General features: G+C 41.4%; 1 pseudogene; it reads right to left on the reverse strand.

The window, feature by feature from the left end:
* Window positions 1-2,974: 2,974 nt before the first annotated feature.
* LOC147503083 (uncharacterized) lies at window positions 2,975-5,242 on the reverse strand (annotated as a pseudogene).
* Between the last annotated feature and the right edge of the window lie 17,603 nt (window positions 5,243-22,845).

The following is a 22,845-nucleotide window of genomic DNA, read 5'->3' on the forward strand; positions in this document are numbered from 1 at the left end:
CTGAAATAAAAGGTGTCTCTTCAGGGAGTTAACCAATTTGAACTTCTAAAAGCAGATCAACGGTTGGGGGGTCCTTCAACATTTCTATTGGCAGAGTAAACTGAAGGTCCCAGATGCTGTAATTGCTATTTGACAGTGTTGGAACTCAGAATAGTTTGTCCAACAACTTCAAACTTCTTATAATCATCGAGAACATTGTCGTGGCAAATTAGAGATGCAAGTTGATCGTTGCGCACTTTACAGACTTTTTTTATTGAATGGGAACTTGATGGCTTTATGATATGTTGAGACGACAGCTTCCATATAATGAATCCAATCGTGACCAAGGATGACATTATAAGGGATTTACAATCCATTAATAGGAAATCAATATTGACTTCCTTCATAAGATAAGAGGACCGAGAGAAACCCTTCCAACGATGAAAGTAGCGGTACCATCAAAACCAACGATAGGCGATTTTCGGGAGTAACCAAGTTATCAATAAAAGGAATACTTGTGATAACACCCGTAAAACATGACGCTTAGCTGAACTACCGGTGTCGATCATTATATCATTACACGCACATCCGATGATATCTGCAGATTATCACGACAAAGATCATGATGAGGAACATGCACACCCATTAGATCTTGGTCAGTGAAACATAATGGTTCGTCTTCAATAGTCTCTGTGCGAAAACCTTCCATGAAATTGATCCCGTTAACTTCGTAAAAATTAGAGAGATATTTGACTTTAGAACGACGAGCATTTTTCCGCTGAGTATTAGACAATGAATCAATGATGACATGTCCAACCTTAATGACATTGTGCTCGGTTACAGTTAAAGCTTGAGTTGTCACTTTTTTCTGCACATATTAATCAAGTTTCCCATTCTGCACAAGCTTTTCAATTCTTCCCCGCAAAGACCGACAATTCTCAGTCTCATGACCATAATCATTATGAAATTTACACCATAACGATTTATCGCGAGTTGTTTTAGTGTCGTCGTGCAGGGGAAACGGCGGAATGAGTAGACTTTTATCCTTGATTTTGTCATAAACTACCGCATATTTGGTATTAAGCAGAGTTAATTCAAAATCAATAAAAGGCTTTCCGGTCCTGCTCGTGGAGTCTTCTTTCTTGTACGGAGGCTTCTGACTGGGTTGTTGTTGATCAAAAGTTAAATTCTTCTGTTTATTCTGCTGATCATTGAAATCCTTTCCTTTAATATCTTTATCACGAGAAGTTTGAGCAGCCGTATCGTCCTCAACATTGATAAATTGTTGAACTCGCTAGTATAACGCACGTCGGGATAATGGAATATCTCGAACAAGAGAGTTGTACAACCCATCTTTATCAAACAAGATAGCTTCTTTAAAAGCGTAAACCACCATTAGATTGGATTGTTCAGAAATCTCAGCTGCAGCTTGGTGGAAACGAGCGACAAAACTGCTGAGAGTTTCATCACGTTGTTGCTTGATGTTGAAAAGAACCCGGACACCATTTGAACGTTTCAGATTATGATGAAAACGCCTTGCAAACTTTTCAGTTAAATCCTTGAACCGATGAATAGATCGCGGGGGTAATTCGCTAAATCATACCAATGCTTCCCCCTTTAATGTAGAAGGGAAAAATTTACATTTCAAAGCATCGTCACCACCCGATAAAACCAGTTTGTTGGTGAAATTAATCACATGAAGCATAGGACATCCCTTGATATCATCATATTGATCAAACGCAGGTTGTTTGAAATCTTTGCTGTGAGTAGCACGTTAGACGGCGAGAGAAAATTTGTCCAAAATATCAACTTCAACTACAAGATTCTCTAATGTCGATTCAAAAGGATCACTATCAAGAAGAGCTTTTTTAATCATTTCTCGAACACATTAAGGAGTCATCATATCCATATCGGCTGGCTCATAATCATGATCGCGATGACGCCTATGAGAACGAACAGAACGAGAAGAAAATGATGAAGATTCACCGGGACTATGTCAAGAGGAATGTGGTTGGTATGTTGGACCTTCAGTACGATAATGTTCGGAATGATAAGAACCGCGTCGCTGAAGTGTTTCGCCATACTGATGGTTCCGATCAGGAGTGCGACCATTATTCAGTGCGCCACCCGAATTTCTCAGGACTTGTCGATAATCTGTAGGACCGTGGGGTGCAGTCGGACGGTTATTAGCAGTACCTTGCCTACCGAGAACGTGGCCAAGTGGTTGGAAATTTCTCGGCGGAGGTCGGGGAATTCATCGCCCATTACTTGGAACTCGTTGATGGTTGTTGCAAATATCGTGAATCTCATCCTCACCACTTAAACGATCCTACACACTATTATATCGTTGGCGTGTGTGACGTTGTGGTGTGATAGATACAACATCATTTGCGAGTGGAGCGGGTCATTTAAAACGATGCCTGTAGTAGTTGTTCTGTTTGCAAACAGTCTTTAACTTTTGAAGAAGTGCTTCGCGAGACATATGACTTACATTATCCGCATCAGATACTGGAAAATCGTCAGAGGCAATAACCTCGCGCTGAATAATTTGGCACATTGGTGGAATGACAGTATTAGGAGGTATTATTCCGTCATCGCCAAGTTAACATTGACCATCATGTTCGTGATGATCGTCAGTAATTGCATCGGGACCTTGAGCTCTTCGAGTATGCGTCATAACTTTCGCAGAACGTGATCGAAGGTGTTGAATAAGAACCGCAGACGACGCCAATTATGTTTTGACAAAATATGATTAAAACACTAAGTGTTGATGAAAGAGACGAAGAACGTAGAAAAGTAATTAGAAAAATGATGGTGATCGAGAGAATGATGAGACTGTACCTTGCGGTTGCCTACGTACCCAAATTATCAATGGGATCAAGCCTCAAGAACGTAGTTCTTTATGAAAAATAGTTTTGTATTTATATAGATAGAATAGAGAGTCTTTGTAACTCAAGTATTCTTATAGCTTGAGTAATTGTGATAGAATATAACTCTCAACTGATAATTATCTTTCTGATAAGAAATGAATTTGGACATAAATTAACATACATTAGTGGCAAACCATGTGGCTAAGGTTCAGCCTTAGACACATGAGTTAATGGGCCTGTACATTGATCCATTGATCCATGGTATTGCAAATTGGGTTTTAGCTCTGTTGATTAAACGAATAAAGTGGAGACTCTTACCAATGGACGTTTGCCACGTAGGTGGGTCAAAACAAAACCCTTGTCAAAGCAGGATATTGAGAAGTTGCATTGCCTTGTGGGTATCATTTTTTTGGTCTACGTATCCTTGGACCATGATATTGAACGTGAAATCATCTGCAGTAAAACCCTTCTCTTGCATCTCATAAAACAAATCTTGAGCTTCATTCGAATTCCCTTCAACATCCACTAATCATTACGTTATATGTCCTAGTGTTAACAAGTTGCAAATCCCTGGCTGAGAGGGTACCAAAGAGTTCCTTGGCCTCACTTATTTTACCATCTTTGCACATGCCATCAATGATGATGTTGTAAATCAGAAGACCAGCTTTCATTCCATTATTTTCCATCACACGGAACAGTTCCATTGCTTCAGCAGAACAACCATTTCTGAAGAGGCCGTGCGTTAATGAACTATATGTGAACTGGTCTGGTTTTTCCCCACAAGTTATCATGTCTTTTAAAAGCTCTTTTGCAACCAAAACTTCTCCACTCTTGCAAAATCCATCTATCAGGGTACTATAGGTTATAGTGTTGGGTTTGAATCCCTTAAGTTGCATCTCCTTGAAAACTTGAACTGCCTTGTCCATCCACTTAGCCTTGCAATAGCCATTGATCAAAATGCTATAGCTGACTACGTTAGGACCATGACCTCTAGCGACTATCAAATCGAAAACACTTTTTGCCTCCTTCATCCGCCCTTGCAAACAGTATCCATCCATCAAACTACTGTATGTGACTGTGTTAGCCTCGTCACCTCTTTCAATCATTGTCTGGTATAGTTCAAAACTTCAAATGCTTCATCGACCATCCCATCTTTGCAACAAGTGTCAATTATAATACCATACGTGTGTCCATCTGGTAAGATTCCCCTACTTGTCATTTCATTGAACAATCTTGTTGCATCTTTCCCCTTCCCTGAAGTGTATAAACCATCAATTAAAGCATTGTACGTGAAAACATCAGGATTTATTCCTCCTTGAGACATTACTTGTAATACCTCAAAAACCTCCTTTGTCCTTCCCTGTTTGCAAAGAGAATCCAGCAAGATGTTAAAAGTTATAACATTCGGTGAGACATTCTCAGATAACATTTGGCTGAATACCCTCTTGGCATCTTCCCACTGATTTGAAACGCATAGGTGCCTGATTAAAGAGTTAAATGTGAAAACATCAGGTTTTAAACCTCTCTGAGACATCAGTTGTAACAAATCATAAGCTTTGTTTGTCCTGCCTTCTTTACAAAGTGCATCCACCAAAATGTTAAAGGTTATGACATCCGGTTTCACATTCTGCGCCAAAATTTTGTCCAATAAATGCATGGACTCTTTCCATCGACCAGATCCACATAGCCCACAAATCAAAGAGGTGTAAGTGATAACATTAGGTGTAAGGTTTGAGGAGGTCATTTCCTAAAATAGATTCAATGCCTCGTTCACCAAATTTTCCTTACAAAGGGTGTCGATAATCAGTGTATATATGAACATCATGAGTAAAGTCTTTCTTTTCCATTGCCCTCATGAATTGAAGAGCAGCAGTAGAATTCAGAGACTTACAAATCCCATTCATTACAGTCCCATAACTGACTTCATTGCATGGATATCCATTTTCCAGCATTCGGGTAAAAAGATCCATAGCGTCGGCAACTTTACCCCCTTTACACAGCCCCTTAAGTAGGGTGGTCAGAGTAACAGCATTAGGTTCAAATCCGCGTTTCAGAATACTGGCGAGAAGAGCGAAACCGAAATCAACCCGACCCATATTGGAGTAACAATTGATTAGTGTAGAAAGCGTAACAATATCAGGTTGAATACCAGCGGCATCCATCCTTTTGGAGATAGATAACGCGACAGAAAAGTGGTTCATCTTGACAAGTGCTCCTAGTAATTGGTTAAAAGGGAAAATGGAAGGCGAGTGTTTCATCTGAAACAAGTTATTAAACAGACCCAAAGCCTCATCAAGTCCAAGTGTTCCTGATTTACATCTGTCTCGTACAAAACACAAGAAAGAGGAAGTAGCAGAACTAGTCTGGGAATGGAAAAGAGAAGGAAATAGCACGTGATTTCGAACGAAGTAACAAATTTTTTTTGCTAACGTTATGTTTGAACCATTGTCACCAAATACGGGTTTAAAACGCGTTTAAAACCCGGATATTGCCATCAGGAGAAACCCGGTTTTTCAACAAAATCGTTTTAAACGTTTTAAACCCGGATTTAAACCCGTTTTAAACGTAAAACCCGAGATTTTGAAAATCTCCCGATTAAAACTTTTTTTTTTTTTTTTTTTAAAGAAAATGTTTTTTGGAGTTTACCTTTTGAAGTGATTGATTATTGAGAAAATTTTGCTTTAACTATTAATAATTAATTAAAAATTTTAAAGTTATTAACTTATTTGTACCGATATTATTATGCCATTATGGTTGGTAATTATAGTATCTTATTTTGAATAGTGTTTTGGCAATCAATCTAAAAAAGTATTTGGATGAAAGTCATAATTTGATCTTTCACCAATTTGAATTTTCTTTCATTTGATTATTATTATTTTTATTTTATATGTCTATTTTTTTTTCCCATTTTATAGAAAATCAAACTCCTTATCTATTATATTATTTATCATCGGTTTTACCGATATATATACGCTTTAAACCCGTTTTAAAATTTTAAACCCGTTTTTTATGCCCCACGATTTTTTACGCTTTTTTTCCGTTTTTTTCCCGAGACGTTCCGTTTAAAACACGAACTAAGTTTTTTTCAAGTATACCGTTTTAAACCTGTACCGTACTTGGTGACAATGGTTTGAACTAAGGCCCAAAATATCCATATCGATAAATATATCGGTGTACCCAAAAACCGATATATATCGGATATATTGGATATATTCATTTTTTTAGTGACGAGTCCAAACTATCAGATATATCGGAAATATAATATCAGAAATATCGAAAATATATTAGAAATATCAGATTTACATTAAAAAATGGTCAAAAAGTCAACCGATATATATCGTAAATATTGGATATATCGATTATATCGGCGATATAAAGTTTTATATCGGAAATTCCGATATATATCGGGAAAAAAAGGGTTCTATATTCGGTGGATATATATCAAAAATATCGATGTCGGTGTACCAAAATACCGATATATATCGGATATATCGGCGATATTTTGGTCCATGGTTTGAACTTCGAAAGTTAACTAATATAAATGTTTTCGTGGGTTTTTGTATGGTTCTCGATTGAAATCCAAATGTTGGTTAATTGAGTGATTTTGATTTACCAGGCCCATATTCGTTTTACACCATTTGGGGAAATCACACCAAATAAGTATAAAGTCAGCTACCATCTTGGCCCAAGATATGATAAGCTATATCTCTCATGAGAAATCCGGTTGCATTAGTGTAGTAGCCTAATTCATGACCTACAAGGTTACATGTCACATGGCCCAAATGCGAAATAAGAATGAGATGACAGGTAGCAGGATAACAGATCCGCAGAACCCTAAAGTTACTGGGTACACAGAGCGACACGTAGAGAAAGGAGCGACCATTAGATAGAAAAGACAATCAATGGATAAGAGAGGAAGAAAGTAGTGATATACAGGGGCGGAGGCGAAAAGAGAGGAGAAAAAACCCTAAATCCCAGGGAGAGAGAGAAGAGAAAGTGATTGGAAGAGAAATCCCGATCTCGACCATTTTACAAGAGGTGAATCGAAGAGATATACACATTGATGGGTAGTAAGGTTAAAAGATGTAAATTTGGTTCACACATTTGGCATTTGGCGACATCTGTGGGAAGCGAGTCACCCACGACCACGTGGTAAAGAAAGAAACATAGAATATGACTACAATAGCTAAAAGAGGAGTAGGGAGACCCAGGAAGGTTACAGTTCAAGAAGTTGAAGAAGAAACGACAAGTGCTGAGAAAGGAGGACAAAGAGAGGAGAAAGTCACAGATATGGCGCCGGAAGCAACTAGACTCCTCCCAGAAGAAATAGGTAGGTTGAGAAACGAGGATGCTGAGTTAAGGAGAGAGAGAGAGTAAAAAATAACTAATTATTTACCCAATTAAATAACTAACACCCGAAATAGAAATAGTAACAAATAAATAACAAAAATCTTATTACCTATATTTCCACAAACATATTAAAAAAAAAAGATAAAAAAAAGTAAAAAATAAATAAATAAACAACACCTAAAAAAAAGTTGGGTGCCCAAAAAATTCACATTCATCATTCTCAATCCCCCTCACTCTCTTTTTCTTGTCACAAAATTCAATTTTTTTTATCACTTTAGTTTACATTAATTTTGAATAGAGAAAAAAAATCCATATGATTATTTATCTATTGACTTGAACAAATGTTTGGATGATTATGTCAAAAAATATGATGATTTGTTTCGCAAGTGCGCCCAATTCATATTTTTTTGGGAGTTAAGGTTTATTTTTCTTTGTTTGATTTATTTGTGGATAGGCAAGTTATTTATTTATTTATTTATTACTTTGGTTTTAGTCATTTAATTAGGTATATTATTTAGTATTAAATAATTTCTATGTTTAATTTTTGAATTTTGGAAAGAGAATAGGATTTTGATGCCACATAAGAAATGGAATCCCAACAGAGTTAGTGAGGGAGTCTGAGTAGAACTACCAACTGCCAAGGTCGAATTAAGAAATAAAACTACAAGTCTACAACTGATAACTCCAAATGTGGGTTAATTGGGATTAAGGGTGATAATTCCCGATTTGACCCGACCCTCAAGCCTTCAAAAGTTGGCCTTCACAAATTTGAGTGCGCAGGCCGGGCCGACCCTCATGTTTATAAGGGGCGGGCTAGGGCCTAGGTTCTGAAGCATGAGCTCGGCCCTCATTAAGCCTTCACTTAGCCCTCATACATTTTCTTGTTATTTTACATTACATTTATGTATCTTACTACTATAAAGAGAATTGTCTCGTGAACAGTAGCAATTTCTGATTTTACCCCTATTTGGTTTCGATAATTACGGATATGTATAGTAATGATTTTTGCAATAACGCAATTGATAGAGGGGTAAAATCGTCCATTTCTACAGTGAAATTTAGACGCGTCTTCTTCATTTTAGCACACTGCCATCAGTTTTGTTAAAAATTACGAAATTGCCGCTGACCGAATTTTGTATTTTTGTGCTGCCCGGCCCAACCCAGCTGACTGCACACATGGGCGTAAGACATTGCTCTCATTTTTTTCAGTCATTTTTTATTGCCATTGACCGAATTTTAAACTTTTGTGCTGCCCAGACCAAAAACTGGCCTCACACTGACCGAAAATTGTATTTTGCTGCCCAGACCAAAAGCTGACTGCACACGTGGCGACTACCACGTGCCAGTGTACTAGTTATACTTTAATTATCTAAGTTGTATAAAAAAATTCATTATATTAGTTTTCAATGGGGGATAGATTAGAACATAACATATGTATTTTTTCTGATTGATTAAAAGATATATATATATATATATATGATTTATATATAAATCATACATAAAAGCAAATCCAACCTAACGACATAGTTAAGTATGAAAAATGTAGATGTTTTAAGAGTATCATATCTTCCACCATTTCTATCTCTATTTTTCTAAAGGCATAAGAATTATATATAACCAAAGTATGATACAAAATAAATAAAAAATCACCAAAAAAAATTAAATAAACTAGTAAAATATAATTCGACCTAATCCTAAAAAATATGAGAGTCAAGAGGCTTGAGTTTTCATGTCATGAGCCTACTCAACCCAGCCCTCAATACAAAATTATGAGGGTTTTTATGGTTTGAGAGTCGATCCGACCCGGCCCGGCCCTTTTAACACCCCTAGCTGGTATGGTTAATAAAGTTCAACTTAGAAATATCCTGATTCAGGAAGCCATAGCTTCCCTTGCCAATACACCCCTCTCAGTAAACGGAGAGTCTTTGCTATGCTTGTATGCTGAATCTCAGACTTGTAAAGGTGCATTTTAGTTATCCCTTACAAATGTGGAGAAGGAGGAGAAGGGGTTTAGAAATGGTAAAGACCGAGTTCGTTGTTGAGCGAACTGCCTACGTATCTATCTCTTGATTTTGGAGGGAGAGAAGAATCAGGTCTGGCGTAGTTCATATGGGAGGTATTTATAGCTAGGGAAGGTGGATCTTTATCCAACACGTGTACTGACAACCACAAGTGTAGGGTTGAGATTGAGAAGGAGTGTTGAAATGGTGTTGGTAGGAAGTTTGTAATGATGGGGAGTAGCTATAGTGGTTCGTAATTTGCGGTAAGTAATTGAGTAAGTAAGGCTTTGGTAATGATTGCTTATAGAAGATAGGCTAAGTCATGATATAGAACGCTTGATCTGTATGAAGATGTGCGAGTCGATCTATTCTAGATCGATCTCGTAGCTCGTGAACATGCGTTGATGATGTAGGTTGCCCTGAAAGTAGTTCGGGGAACTAGGTCAGAGGTCGGTGTGGTATTTCCACTATGTGGAACACGTGTTTGATATTCCTGAATGAGAATATCACTCCCTCACACAGCCCCCTTTCAGTAGGTCGTGCTGTATATCGAAGCGATCTGCTGAGAGAAACAGTGGCGAGTGTTGAGCAAGGGTGAAGAAATGGATTGGCGTAAATGGAAATACCCGTCGTACTATGGAGGTCGACTCGTGTTGTATGACGAACTGATGTGGGGTGATAGCTGCCACGTGAGGGAATCTTAGCAGTTGATGAGGAAACGTGTCGCCATTTTTTTCCAGAATTTTGAAAAGACAGATCTTTGGAAGACGTGTGCGAGCTAGGGCTTAGGTTGTAATCATGATGCATTGGGAACTGGAGGGGCAGTTACACAAAACCAACGCTGGCAATCTGAAAAGCCATTTCTTGCTTCTCTTTCCAGAAAAACTTACTACATCGATAGCTTTCAGGTTAGTTTTCTGCCATTGTTGTTCTTCAACTCTCTGCTTTGTTCTTGCCTTTTGTTGTTGAGTTGTTAGGTCGCCTGTCTTGTTAATTGTTGTGGTAGTTGTGAGTTGTAAGAGAAAGATGTCTGATTCAGATGACATGTGATCTAATGAGATTCGCGAAGTTTCTCTGGGTTGGGATGATGTGGAGGAAGAGAAGGAGGAGTTAGTTGGTTGTGAGAGTGAAAATGGTGATGAGGATAAGGTTAGGGGTGGAGAAGATGATGCACGATCTGAGTCTGTTGTTGCTATAACTAGCACTTCAGGTCGCGATGAGAGATCGTCGTCTAGTGGGCTACGTCCTAGGACTATAAACAAACGTGCATTGAGGGCATTTAACGATCTGAGAGAAACTTACGGGATAAACATAAGCGATCTGGAGATCCACGAACTAGGACAGAACGTATAGGTCTTTAGTGATAAGTATGAACCACCGAACTACGAGGTTATAGTCTGTGAGGGGCAGCTGAGGGCTAGTATGAGGATACCGTTCTCGAAGCTGGCTTGTGCATTTTTGAATTTTTGTGGCAAGGCGCCTTGTCAGTTCGTGGGTAACACTTGGCGGTTGCTCAAGGTGTTCGACCTGTTGAACACCAGCGGCAAATATCAGATAGAGGTCACTGACATTATTGAGCACTACTCAGTAAAGCAATCTCGTGCTCTTAACTTTAGCTTGCAATCCCGAGCAAGAAAATCAAGCGTTCTGGACAGTGTGAGTAATGAAGGCTTGGGAAAAGAGGTCGTTGCTATTAGTTGGGAACTTCTGTGCTAGAGGGTTTGGTGTGGAAACTATAATATGTGACTTTGCTGGTGGGTACCAGTGTATTGTTTTGTTGTTTTGATGTTGCGTCTGTTGATTTTGTATTTAAACTGCTACTCTATTGTTTTTGCAAAGCTCGCTATAAAAAGGCGAATTGACCGGAGGGTGATCGAAAAGTTTGCGAGGCTAACTCGGGCTCAGAAACAGGCGAAACTGCCTGAGGTTGCACACTTCTTTGTGGAACGAGGAGGTCCTATGGTTAGGGAGAAGAGGAGGAATCAGAAGAAAAGGGCTCGGGGTCTGGTTATCTATGAAGCATCTAGTGAATCAATCATGGAGAGGAGGAATGATGACCTGGTGACGAGGGGAGAGAGGAATCAAAACCGTTCTGGCCAGAAGCGATTGACCGGTGGTGCTGGAGGCTTGATACTATGAAATGAATAGTCTACCTACGAAATGAACTATGACTTCACAACGTAAGTAAACTAGAACTAAACTTTTACGTGGTTGATTATCAAAGTTTCCTACTCTCAAGTCTATCGAAATAGAGTGGAGTAACTTGGCCACTCCTAGTGCTCTAGCATGGATGTTTTCTAATCTAACTAGTCGTTTTAAGTCTATGAGAGTTTTCTGAAGGGAATTATACTACGATGCAACTACCCACCTGATGCAACTAGTCGGTTATCGAATACTAAGGGAATGCTACGTTGATTCTATGATAAGGAGTTAGAGGGGATTGATTCCACCTTAACTCAACTTAATCCACTAACGGCGAATAACCGAATTGAATCGCCTCGCGAGAACAATTGGTTATTCTTAATCCCTAATTATACATGGCATTTCTACCAATTCATAACTAGCATGTGAACAATTAAACTCATTCTCATGGTGAACTAATCGTCTCTGGAGTGGAATAGAAAAATCACGGCGACTTCTTTCACGATAATCGAATCAAGCTTTCATCAAGGCTTCACAACCCCCTCTAATGGAGGTTTAGCCTTGAATCATTCCAAGCAATCATTTCCATTCAGATTAAAACTAAACATAATATAAAGCATTGAAATTTACTTAATTTAACAATAATGAAATCTAATTTAATGACTAAATTGAAATAAGGACGGAATTGAAATTAGATCTAGAATTGGAATGACAAAAATCGAAATGGATAAAGAATACTACTTTATTGATCTAATCAAATGAAGAACAAGATTCAAGGTTTAATCTAATAAAATGAATAAGATTTGAAACTATACTTAATCAAAACAATTAAATAAAACTAGATCTAGAAGCTATTTTAATGGCTACTTTCTATTCTAAGCTATCTACTATTTTCTAACTCATCACACTCTTGTTGCCATTAACACTAAGTCAAGCTTTTGTTTTTATACATCCAGATCCAAAATCGTGCATGGGCTTGGAGCCATGTTTTGGGCCGGAAGAATCGGCCCAAAACCCAATTCTTCGATCAAAAGGCCTCTTCAGCTGCAGTTGGCTTCCACAGACTTTTCGTCCACTTCTGCTCCTCTGATTGGGTCAAGGCTTGGACCATTGCAAAGCTCTTTCCGAGCGGTCGTTTTGACATAAGGGTAGGCCTCATTCCGAGGTCTGAGTCCAAAATATGGTATTAGATCTCGCTAAAATGACACATTTCTCGCACATAATGGACTTTGAAGCCTGAAATGCATAAAAACACGTGATCAGTATTAACTCTTACTTATTATTCACATAATTGGTCTAACAGTATGATTATTAAGGGGTTAAAACTACAGTTTTGGGCTCTTATCAAGGCTCGGGGGTTGGGGTTGGTAGGGGGAATGAGAGCACACCCTACAATCTAGACGATATTGTCTTTGATCCAATTGAGCGGAGTCGCTCGCTGAAGAGAAAGGTTAACGAACCTGAGTCAAGGGCTACCAAGGTCGCAAGAGTAGCTGAAACGGCACTTAGGGGGTAGCTCGAGGGTCGCTTTAAAGGGAAGGCGGTTAGCGGCTCTCCGACTTTAGTGTTCTGGGTGAAGGGACCACTGAGGTCGTGCCGACCAAGGTTGTTGGAGGTACTTCTGGTAAGATGAAGGGAAAGCTCTTTGTTAGGAGATTTTAAAATTTGGGCCTTGATTTGATGTACGTAGATGAGGTGACTGGCAAGAAACGCTTTGTTAAGAGGTCGGACTGTAGTTACAAATCTGCACCTATAGCTGCCTGTTTATTGGAGGGGATGATGCTGGATGGTGATAGGAAGGATTTAGATTCCAAGGAGCTGGAGTCGAACTTGAGAGCAATGGATAAGGTTGTGCTGCTTAGTAAGTACTTCTTTTGTTGTGGTTTATGTTTCCTTGTTCTGCTTCATGTTATTGTTTGGGATTGATGTTGTGTAATGCTCTTGCTGGTGCAGTTCATTGCTGGGTACCAAAAGTTGAAAACAACGGCGCAGATCGCTGAGATGGAGAAGACTGATGTCGAGTCCTTGAAGGATGAGATATCGTCTCTTCGAGCAATGCAGCAGTCTGAGAAGAAGGAACTGGACGCTTTGAGAGCGCAGCTCACTTCGGTGACTTTGGAGAAGACGGTAGCTGTCAATGAGTCAGTCGAGCTAAAGAACGAGGTGGACGACCTGAATAGAAAATTGACCACAGCGAATGACTTCACTGAAAAGTGCAAAAAGGTCACGATGCAGGCGAAGGAGGCTTATGACGACATTCATTTTGAGGTAGAGGAGCTGGAGAAAAAATATGAGGAGCTGCAGGAGGAACATGAATGTGGGGCTTTGGTTGGTCGAAGGACTAACCCACTCGAAGATGCTACTAATGTTCTGGGGGTCATGTCCACTTCTGCTATTGGTGCATCGGTTGACCTGCCGCAGGTCGGGGGTGACTTGGAAGTGGTTATTGCTGACGCAGCTGCAGCGACATTCATAGAACCTGGCTCCTCTCAAGTGCTGGATGCATTCATCACTGAAATCTTTGATCGTGTTGTTTAGAAATGCTTGTATAAGTTTGCGTTTTTATGTGGCCATTGGCGTAAAACAATAGAGCTAATTTCCTGGGGTAACCTGGGCAGTTCGCCTTAAGTAGTAATTTTTGTGTTGTATTTGGACAACCTGATCTCCTGGGTTATTCTGGGGAGTTCAGGAAGTGATGATTGTAGGCTAGTCGAGTTGTATTTTCTGAGTAGACTCAGCAGCTCAGTTAGTATATGAATTGGGGCTTAATTTCGGCCATCAGTTCACTCTTTTGCTTTTATTGAATGCATGTTTCTTCTTTTTGCTCAATTACGTGATGCTTTGAATATGATATTCTTGATTTTGTTTGTAAATGTGTGGCTGTGCATGCGACCTTTGGTAAGAGTGGGTGAGGCTAAGTAATCTGTGAGTCTGATTAAGCGTCCTGCTCTTTATTCGTCCTTAGCATTGTAGGTCGCGAATAGTGAGGAGTAGTAAGTCTATACGAACTTAGGATACCTTAGTACGTATGAATCGTTTTGCAAATTAGAACTGAGGGTACCTCCGCATGTGCGTGACACATGTAGGAATATGAACAGTTGGAGATATGAAATGATGGCTGCCAGGTGGCCTGACGTTTGGTGGCTCAATGTAATTATGACGTGCCTTGGGAAGATACGTTATTTGAACATAAAAAAGAACTGTTGTTAGAAGATCAAAGGTATTTGCTCTACCATCTCTTGACGCTGCTACTCCAAGGTTCTTGTACACGTTTCTTGATCATTTCCAGGTAGGTATCTTTCATTGTGTTGCTCTGCTTTTTGAACGAGAAAGCTTTGTTATTATGTTGGTTCGCTGAACGTTGGGCTGTTTGCAGAATCTGCTATGGCCAGGCAACGTGGAGGTACTAGTGATGATAGGGGGACGAGGGAAGTATCTCCCCTTGTAATGGAGGAGATTGAGTTCATAAATTGTCACCGGTGTGACCGTGGCAAACGCAAGGCTGTTGCCTCTGGTTCAAGGGACGCTAAACATGCCAAAGTGGAGGGGCGTTGTACCTCTGGTTCACGCGAGCGACTTAGAGGTGTAATGTTCAGGTCCCCCAGTCGCAGGGAAGGTCACGATGATGCTGGCGGTAGGTCGTCTCCGCGGGCTGGTGACGTGGGGAGCGACTTCTTCTACGTTGGGAAGACGGGGAAGAAGCGAATGGTCAAACGCTCTGACTGTAGCGTCCATTCAACTTCCATAGTGACTTGCCTTCTGGAAGGGATAATGCTAGACGGTGATAAGGCAGAGCTTGAAGGTGAAATCTGGAGACGACGCTGAAGACCACGGATTTGGCATGTTGTTTGGTGAGCTCCTTGTTTGTATTGGTTTCTTGTTATTTGATTGGCGAATGTTAACATTGGTGTTTTCTTTGTAGTTCCTGGCTGGGTACGATAAGCTGAAGCGAACTGTTCAACGTACTGATAATATTGAAAGTGACGAGGCTGAACTGCTAAGGATGCGTACTGCATGGGAAGTTGATAAGAAGAAGTTGAAAGCATTGACGAAAAAGCATCAGGACACATTGGATGAGAAAGCTGTTCTGGTTAGTTCGATGATCGACCTGCATGAAAAGCTGGCCTCCGTGACTGAGTATGCCAAGCATTGCCAAGGCATAGCACGAAAAGCACAGAGAGGATATGATCGAGTTTGTGAGAACATGCTTTGCTGGAGGAGATGTATTTTGATCTCAAGGAGGAACAAGATCGTAAGGCTGAGGGTACCACTGCACTTGCCGTACCACGAGATGTGAGTAATGCTCCTTCCACCAGCGCTACTCCTACTAATAAACACGTTGTTGCTGATGCTTGACTGTGATTGTTGGACTTGTCTGTGTAAGCTGAAAATTCTTTGAATATTTTGCCTATTTCTTTCTCTAAAAGAGATTAAAACTAAAGAACTGGTTTCCTAGGCTTGCCTAGGCAGTTCACTGTTTTGGTACAGATACAGAACGAACTGGTTTCCACGCAAGTGGCAGTTCGATAATTCCAAAAGTTGTAATGATACCGATCTGGATTTCTGGGTAGTCCCAGCAGATCGATAGATTTGTGAACTGGTTTCCTGAATTTATTCAGGCAGTTCTCGTTGTGGATTTTTATGGAACGCATGCCCTTTGCTTATGCTTATCTGCTTGTATATATTGTTTTGTTCACAATAAATAAGGTATGTAGTGGCTGAGAAGCCTGAGACTTAGCTTAGGGAGAGTCGTTCCTCGTAAAGAGCGTTCGCATCTAGTTGATCCTAGAGTTGTAGGTCCTCAACTAGTGGGAATTGGAGTGGCTGACGAGCCTCTAGCTCAAGAGAGCGTGTTGCTCGCGGAAAGCATGTTGCTCACTCACTGAGTTGATCCTAGAGTTATAGGTCCTCAACTAGTGAGAATTGGAGAGGCTATGGAGCCTATGAGCTCAAGAGAGCGTGCTGCTCGTGGAGAGCGTGCTAGCTTAAGAAAGTGTGTAGCTCATGGAGAGCATTCTAACTGAGTTGATCGTAGAGTTATAGGTCCTCAACCAGTGTTAATTAGAGAGGCTATGGAGCCTATGAGCTCAAGAGAGCGTGTTGCTCGCGGAGAGCATGTCGCTCATGGAGAGTGTTCTCACTGAGTTGATCCTATAACTCTAGGTGTGAGTTAATCTTAAACTATGTACAGACCTTCCCATGTTGGTGTGAGTTTAGCATCATCTTGAGTCTTTTTCAGAACTAGGTCACTAGGTTGAAAGGATCGAGGATTGACTCGCTTGTTATAGGATTTCTTCAAAGTCTGATGATAAGTTGCCACTCTAATGGCTGCTAAGTCACAGCGTTCTTCCAGTAAGTCGACCTCTCGAGCTAGGACGGAGTCATTATGCCCAGATTCGACGAGCTCTGACTGAGTCGTGGTGACTGTTAGTTCGGTAGGAATAATGGCTTCTGTGCCATAGCATAATGTAAATGGTGACTTGCCTATGCTAGAACGAGCTGTAGTTCGGTGAGCCCATAGAATGTGTTCTAGTTGATTTGGCCATTGACTCTTGTTCTTTTCAATCTTCTTCTTCAAGTTTTCCAAGATGGCTTTGTTGCTAGCTTCTACTTGGCCATTGCTTTGGGCGTACTGGGGAGTGGAAAATGTGTGGACGATTTTCCACTTGGCCAAAAACTGCTTGACTATTTTTCCCTTGAACTGGGAACCATTATCCATCACCAGTGTGTGTGGCAAGCCAAATCTGGTGATGATGTGTGTCCAGATAAAGTTTTTGACGTGTGATTCCTTGACATGAGCTAAGGGGATTGCTTTGACCCACTTAGTAAAGTAATCAGTTGCCACCAAGACGAACTGAAAACCAGTGCTTTTTTGTGGGATGAATGGTCCCCCAAGCCCTACATGTGAAATGGCCAAGGACTCGCAATGTTGATTAACTCGCGAGCTGGCTGAATGATATTGTGGCCAAAAGTCTAGCATTTGATGTATTTGAGAACATACTTTTTGGCATCGACCTGCATTCGTGTCCAAAAGTATCCCAGGGAGATCGCTTTGTGGGCCAGGAAGCGACCTCCAGCATGGTTCCCGCATTCGCCTTCATGGATTTCTGCAAAAATCAACTGACCTTGTTCTAGGCTTATGCACCTCAAGTGCGGGCCGCCAGTAGATTTTCGGAATAATTTGTTGTTGATTACGCAGTAACGACGTGCCCAACATTAAACTTGTCTTGCTTTGGTATGCTCTTCTGGGAGTATACCGTGCTGAATGTACTCTATGATGGGCTGCATCCATGTTTGACTCATCTGATCGTCAGATAGTGGGCACAGGTCGTTGATTTCTAGGACGTGTTCTGCTTGGTAAGCAGGTCGGTCAATTACTTCAATGAGTAACTGTCTAGGGGAGCAATTCGGTGTCTGGGTAGCCAGATAAGCTAAACTATCTATGTGATGGTTCTCGTCACACAAGAAGTGATGTATGGTGGCTTTCTTAAAAGAAGGAAGTAACTGATAAACAACTTGAAGGTATTTAGAAAGGTTACCTTCGTGGGTAGTGTACTCTTTAGCAATCTGGCGAACAACCAGTTGCAAGTCACTAAAGACTTGAAGTTCTTGTACACCGAGCTGTAGTGCCATTCGGAGTCCCATGATTAATGCCTCATTGTTGGAGGTCGGAAAATCGATGCAAACTGACTTCTCCATCATATCTCCATCTAGGGATACTAAGACGACTCCGATTCCACTCCCTCTAGGGTTGCTAGAACCATCAACAAAGAGAGACCATATGGACTTGTCCTGCTTCTTCATGGATGAGATATATGTGTCTTGTTCCCAATTTAGGTCGTCGACAGGAAAATCTGCTAGAAAATCGGCAACGACCTGTCCCTTCTGAGAAGTACGTGGGACGAACTCAATGTGATGTTCTCTGAGCTCTTCCGCCCATACTGCCATGCGAGTTATCTTGTTTTCCTTAAGAATGATCTTCTTTAATGGGAGGTTAGTGAGTCTTTAATGGGATATACTTGAAAATAAGGCCTGAACTTCCTTGCATAATATAATAGTGTGAGTACTGCTCTTTTAATGTAAAAGTAATTCTTTTCAGCTGGTGTTAATTTCTTACTTGTGAAGTGGATCGGCTTCTCTGAGTTGTTGTCCTCTTTGAAGAGAACCGAACTGATAGCAAAGTTTGACACTGCTAGGTAGAGCCCCAGCGATTCTCCATCTGTTGGTTTTTCTAGGACAGGTGGTGTCGTCAGGTATTCTTTGAGGGTGGAGAACGCTTGGTGGCACTGGTCGTTCCATGAGAACTGTTCTCATTTTTTAAGAAGTTGCAGGAAAGGTTGGCATTTGTCGGACGCCCTTGATATGAATCGGTTGAGTGCTGCCACCATTCTTGATAGCTTCTGTATTTGTTTCTTTGTCTTTGGATCGGGCATTTCCAAGAACGCTCGAATATGATATGGATTTGCTTCGATCCCTCGTTGTGATACTTGATACCCGAGAAACTTTCTGGAGAACGCTTGTTCAAGGTGAGTGAGGTGGTCACCTGCTTTTTTGCTCTTGACTACCATGTCATCGATATAGACTTCCATGGTATCACCCAACATGTCTTGGAACATGTCAGTGACAAGCCGTTGATAAGTCGCTCCAGCATTCTTGAGGCCGAACGGGAGGACATTGTAGCAATAGATTCCCTGTTTAGTGATGAACGATGTTTTCTCTTGATCTTCTTCAGCGAGTGGGATCTGGTTGTATCCAATGTATGCATCCATAAATGACAGGAGCTCGTGGCCTCAGGTCTGGTCCACAAGTCGGTCGATTCTAGGTAAAGAGAAGCTATCTTTAGGTGTTTCTTGATTGACATTCGTGAAGTCGATGCAAAAGCGAACTGTGTCATTCTTCTTTAGAACTGCTACTATGTTAGCGATCCAGTCTGGGTAATCGACCTTCTGGATGAAGCCGACTTGTTTGAGTTTGTCGACCTCATCGTTTATTGCTTTTTGAAACCTCAAGGATAGTCTCCTAGGTCGTTGTCGAACTGGTCTAGCATTAGGGTTGACGTTTAATCTATGACATGCAACGCTAGGGTTGATATCAGGCACATCGACATACGACCAAGCGGAAACATCTTTATTCATGGATAAAAAGTTTACAACCTAGGCCTTGAGTGTAGGGTCCCAAGGTTAGCCACTACATAGATAAATTTAGGATCGTCCTCAGTTCCCAGGTTCACTTGCTCTTTTTCTGCAGTCTGAACTACTGCTTTTGACGGTTGGGCGTCCTTTGGGGGACTGGTTTTTTGTGGTGATTGATCGATCTGAGGACTGGATGTCTTGGCGTAGCTGAAGCGACTTCTGTGGTTACGTGGACAACAAGTGGCTGATATGACCTATGTGGTCATGACAACATGGGCTGGTGCGACCTCTGAAATTTGTACTGATGAACTGACAAGTGCTGGGACAACCTCTGGGGTCCTGACAGGCGGAGCAATTGGTGTTAGGGTGACCTCTGGGGTCCTGACAGACGATTGGACTTTTTTGATAGTGCCTCCAGCGTTCTGCTTTGGTGCTTTGGATCTAACCTCAGTGATTAAGTCCTTGGCCATCGCGTAGCTAGTGGGTTCGTCCCTAGTTCTGATAAACGGATCAACGGCTTTGTTCGCAGAAAAGGATCTGATTACAGTGATAAGCCTCGAGTTGATTACTGTGAAGCTCCATCATACCCCTAGGACCAGGGAAGCGGAGCACTTAGTGGAGTGTTGAGGGTATTGCTTGCATTTGGTGGATCCAGCGGCGTCCTAGGATTGCATTGTAGGACGGTTGGATGTCCAGAATGCTGAAATGCGTATTGAAACTGATTTTGTCTTCTTTGGATCCGACAGAAATTGGGAGTATGATATCACCTATTGGGTCGGCTCTAGAGCCATTGAACCCATAAAGAGGAGCTATTGGATCGATGAAGACCGATTTAGGCAGGTTCATCTCTTTGATGGTATGGTAGAACAAGATGTCACACGAACTACCAGGATCTATCAGGACATGTTTGACTGTCCAGTTGCTGATTTTGACATGGACAACTAGTGCATCATTGTGAGGGAGGCAAACTTTGTTGAGGTCAGCTTCGGTGAAAGTTATATCCCCTAAACTACGACCTGAACTGCGCAGGGCAGGTGCGGCCTATGAAGAGAACTGGTACGCTTCTTGGAGGGCGCCTACGTGCCTCCTCTTTTCTCTAGAAGATGAAACATAATCATCTTGGAAAGTGATCATGTGTATGGTTCCGTCATTATCTCTGTCTGACAAATGTTGCCGACGTTCATGACGAGAACGGTCTCTGGGGCGCCCTCTACTACGAGAGCAAGCTTGGACACTGTGGCGATTATGGCAGGGTGGAGATCTACTTCGCACCCTGCGAGCCATGAGCTTATGGCGCAGATCGCCATCAGCGATGTTGGTGTATTGCTTGATATGTCCTGATTTGATGAGGTCTTTGAGGTAATGCTTGAGCCCCCAGCACGCATCGGTCTCATGACATTTGGCTCGGTGAAAGGCACAATAAGGCTTGCTAGGACGATCTTCTGGCTGTCGTACATTAGGTCAGTAATGTGCAGCTTTCTTGATCTTGTCCAGTATGTAACTAGGAGATCGTGTAAGAACAGCGAACTCACGGTTATTGTTCATTATGTTCCCCGACTTCGGTTCTTACTATCGAGGTCGCTTTTTTGAAGCTGGGGGGTAATCAGAGATTGCGGCCACTTCTTGTTCTTCTGATAAACCATGACGTTTCAGGCCTTCTTATAGCTTGATGAACTTATCTACCGGTATGCCGCAGCTCGAGCCGGCAGTTTCGGTCGCTCTTTCATGAAGCGATCCGGGCGAAGGCGGTGTTGCATTCGGCGCGTTGAAAATGCCAATGTGGCAAACGACTCTTTGAGGCCGTTTTCCATGCCAAGTAGTTAGGTTTTGAACCGACCTAGGAATTTGCGAATTGTTTCATTTTCGCCAAGTGATAGATGGAAAAGTGAATCGAGATCAGCTTTTTTACACTTATTATGGACGTACTGGCTAGCAAACAGGTCGGTGAGTTGCTCGAAGTTCTTTATCGAGTCTGGTTTGAGTGAAAAGAACCAATCGAGCGCGCCATCTTTAAGACTGGCTAGAAACAAACGACAATGGATATGGTCGAACTCATGGGCACTATAAAGTGTAAGGCTTTGAATGTAGCGCGCCACGCGCTGACCAGGACACGTGCTGCCATCGTACATTGGGAAACGTGGCTAGATGAAATCTGGAGGAGAAGCTTTACCAAGTACTTCAGCAGCGAACGGGGACGTGCGGTATGTCTTCAGCATCTTTTGAATGATCTGAGTGGCGTCTTTCTTAACTGCACTTTGGTCGATCCTTTGTGACAGTTTGTTAATCTGTTGATTAACCTTGTTGATACTGACCTCTGCTAGAGCACCTGGTGGATTTTGCGTGTCCACTTGCGCACGCAAAGTAACATTCTCCTGCCTGAGCAGGGTAATTTGCTCGTTCATTGTACCTAACTGACCTGTCAAACTCTGGATTTGAGCTTCGAGGCTTGCCATACTTCGTGGGCTTGAAGATTTTGGTTTTTGATTTTGGGATTTTTGAAGTAGTTTCTCAAGAAATCGAGACCACAGACGGTGCCAATGTAAAGGTGCATTTTAGTTATCCCTTACAAATGTGGATAATGAGGAGAAGGGGTTTAGAAATGGTAAAGACCGAGTTCGTTGTTGAGCGAACTGCCTACGTATCCATCTCTCGATTCTGGGGGGAGAGAATAATCAGGTCTGGCGTAGTTCATATGGGAGGTATTTATAGCTAGGGAAGGTGGATCTTTATCCAACTCGTGTACTGACAACCACAAATGTAGGGTTGAGATTGAGAAGGAGTATTGGAATGGTGTTGGTAGGAAGTTTGTAATGATGGGGAGTAGCTACAGTGGTTCGTAATTTGTGGTAAGTAATTGAGTAAGTAAGGCTTTGGTAATAATTGCTTCTAGAAGATAGGCTGAGTCATGATATAGAGCGCTCTGTATGAAGATGTGTGAGTCGATCTGTTTTAGATCGATCTCGTAGTTCGTGGACATGGGTTGATGATGTAGGTCGCTCTAAAAGCAATTCGGAAAACTAGGTCAGAGGTCGGTGTGGTATTTCCATTATGCTGAATACGTGCTTGATATTCCTAAATGAGAATATCACTCCCTCACAAGACTTGATGGTAGATTGCATTCTAAGAGCTATATCACATAAGCATAAAGGTTGAGAAATGGTAGTAGTAAATGACTGATTTACCCAGCCTCTTAAATGGGACTACCGGACTGCTAGTAAGTGAATATCATGTGCACACTGGAACAAATATCAGAGGATACAGTAGAAGTGTAGAGATCAAATGGAAAGAAAGAAGATCCATTACACTGAACGAAAAAGGATTTGTTTTGAAGCTACACGCCTACACATGACTGATGGACAGTTAATCGTGGTC

Source organism: Coptis chinensis, chromosome 4, assembly GCF_015680905.1.
Source record: "Coptis chinensis isolate HL-2020 chromosome 4, ASM1568090v1, whole genome shotgun sequence".
Classification (NCBI taxonomy): domain Eukaryota; kingdom Viridiplantae; phylum Streptophyta; class Magnoliopsida; order Ranunculales; family Ranunculaceae; genus Coptis; species Coptis chinensis.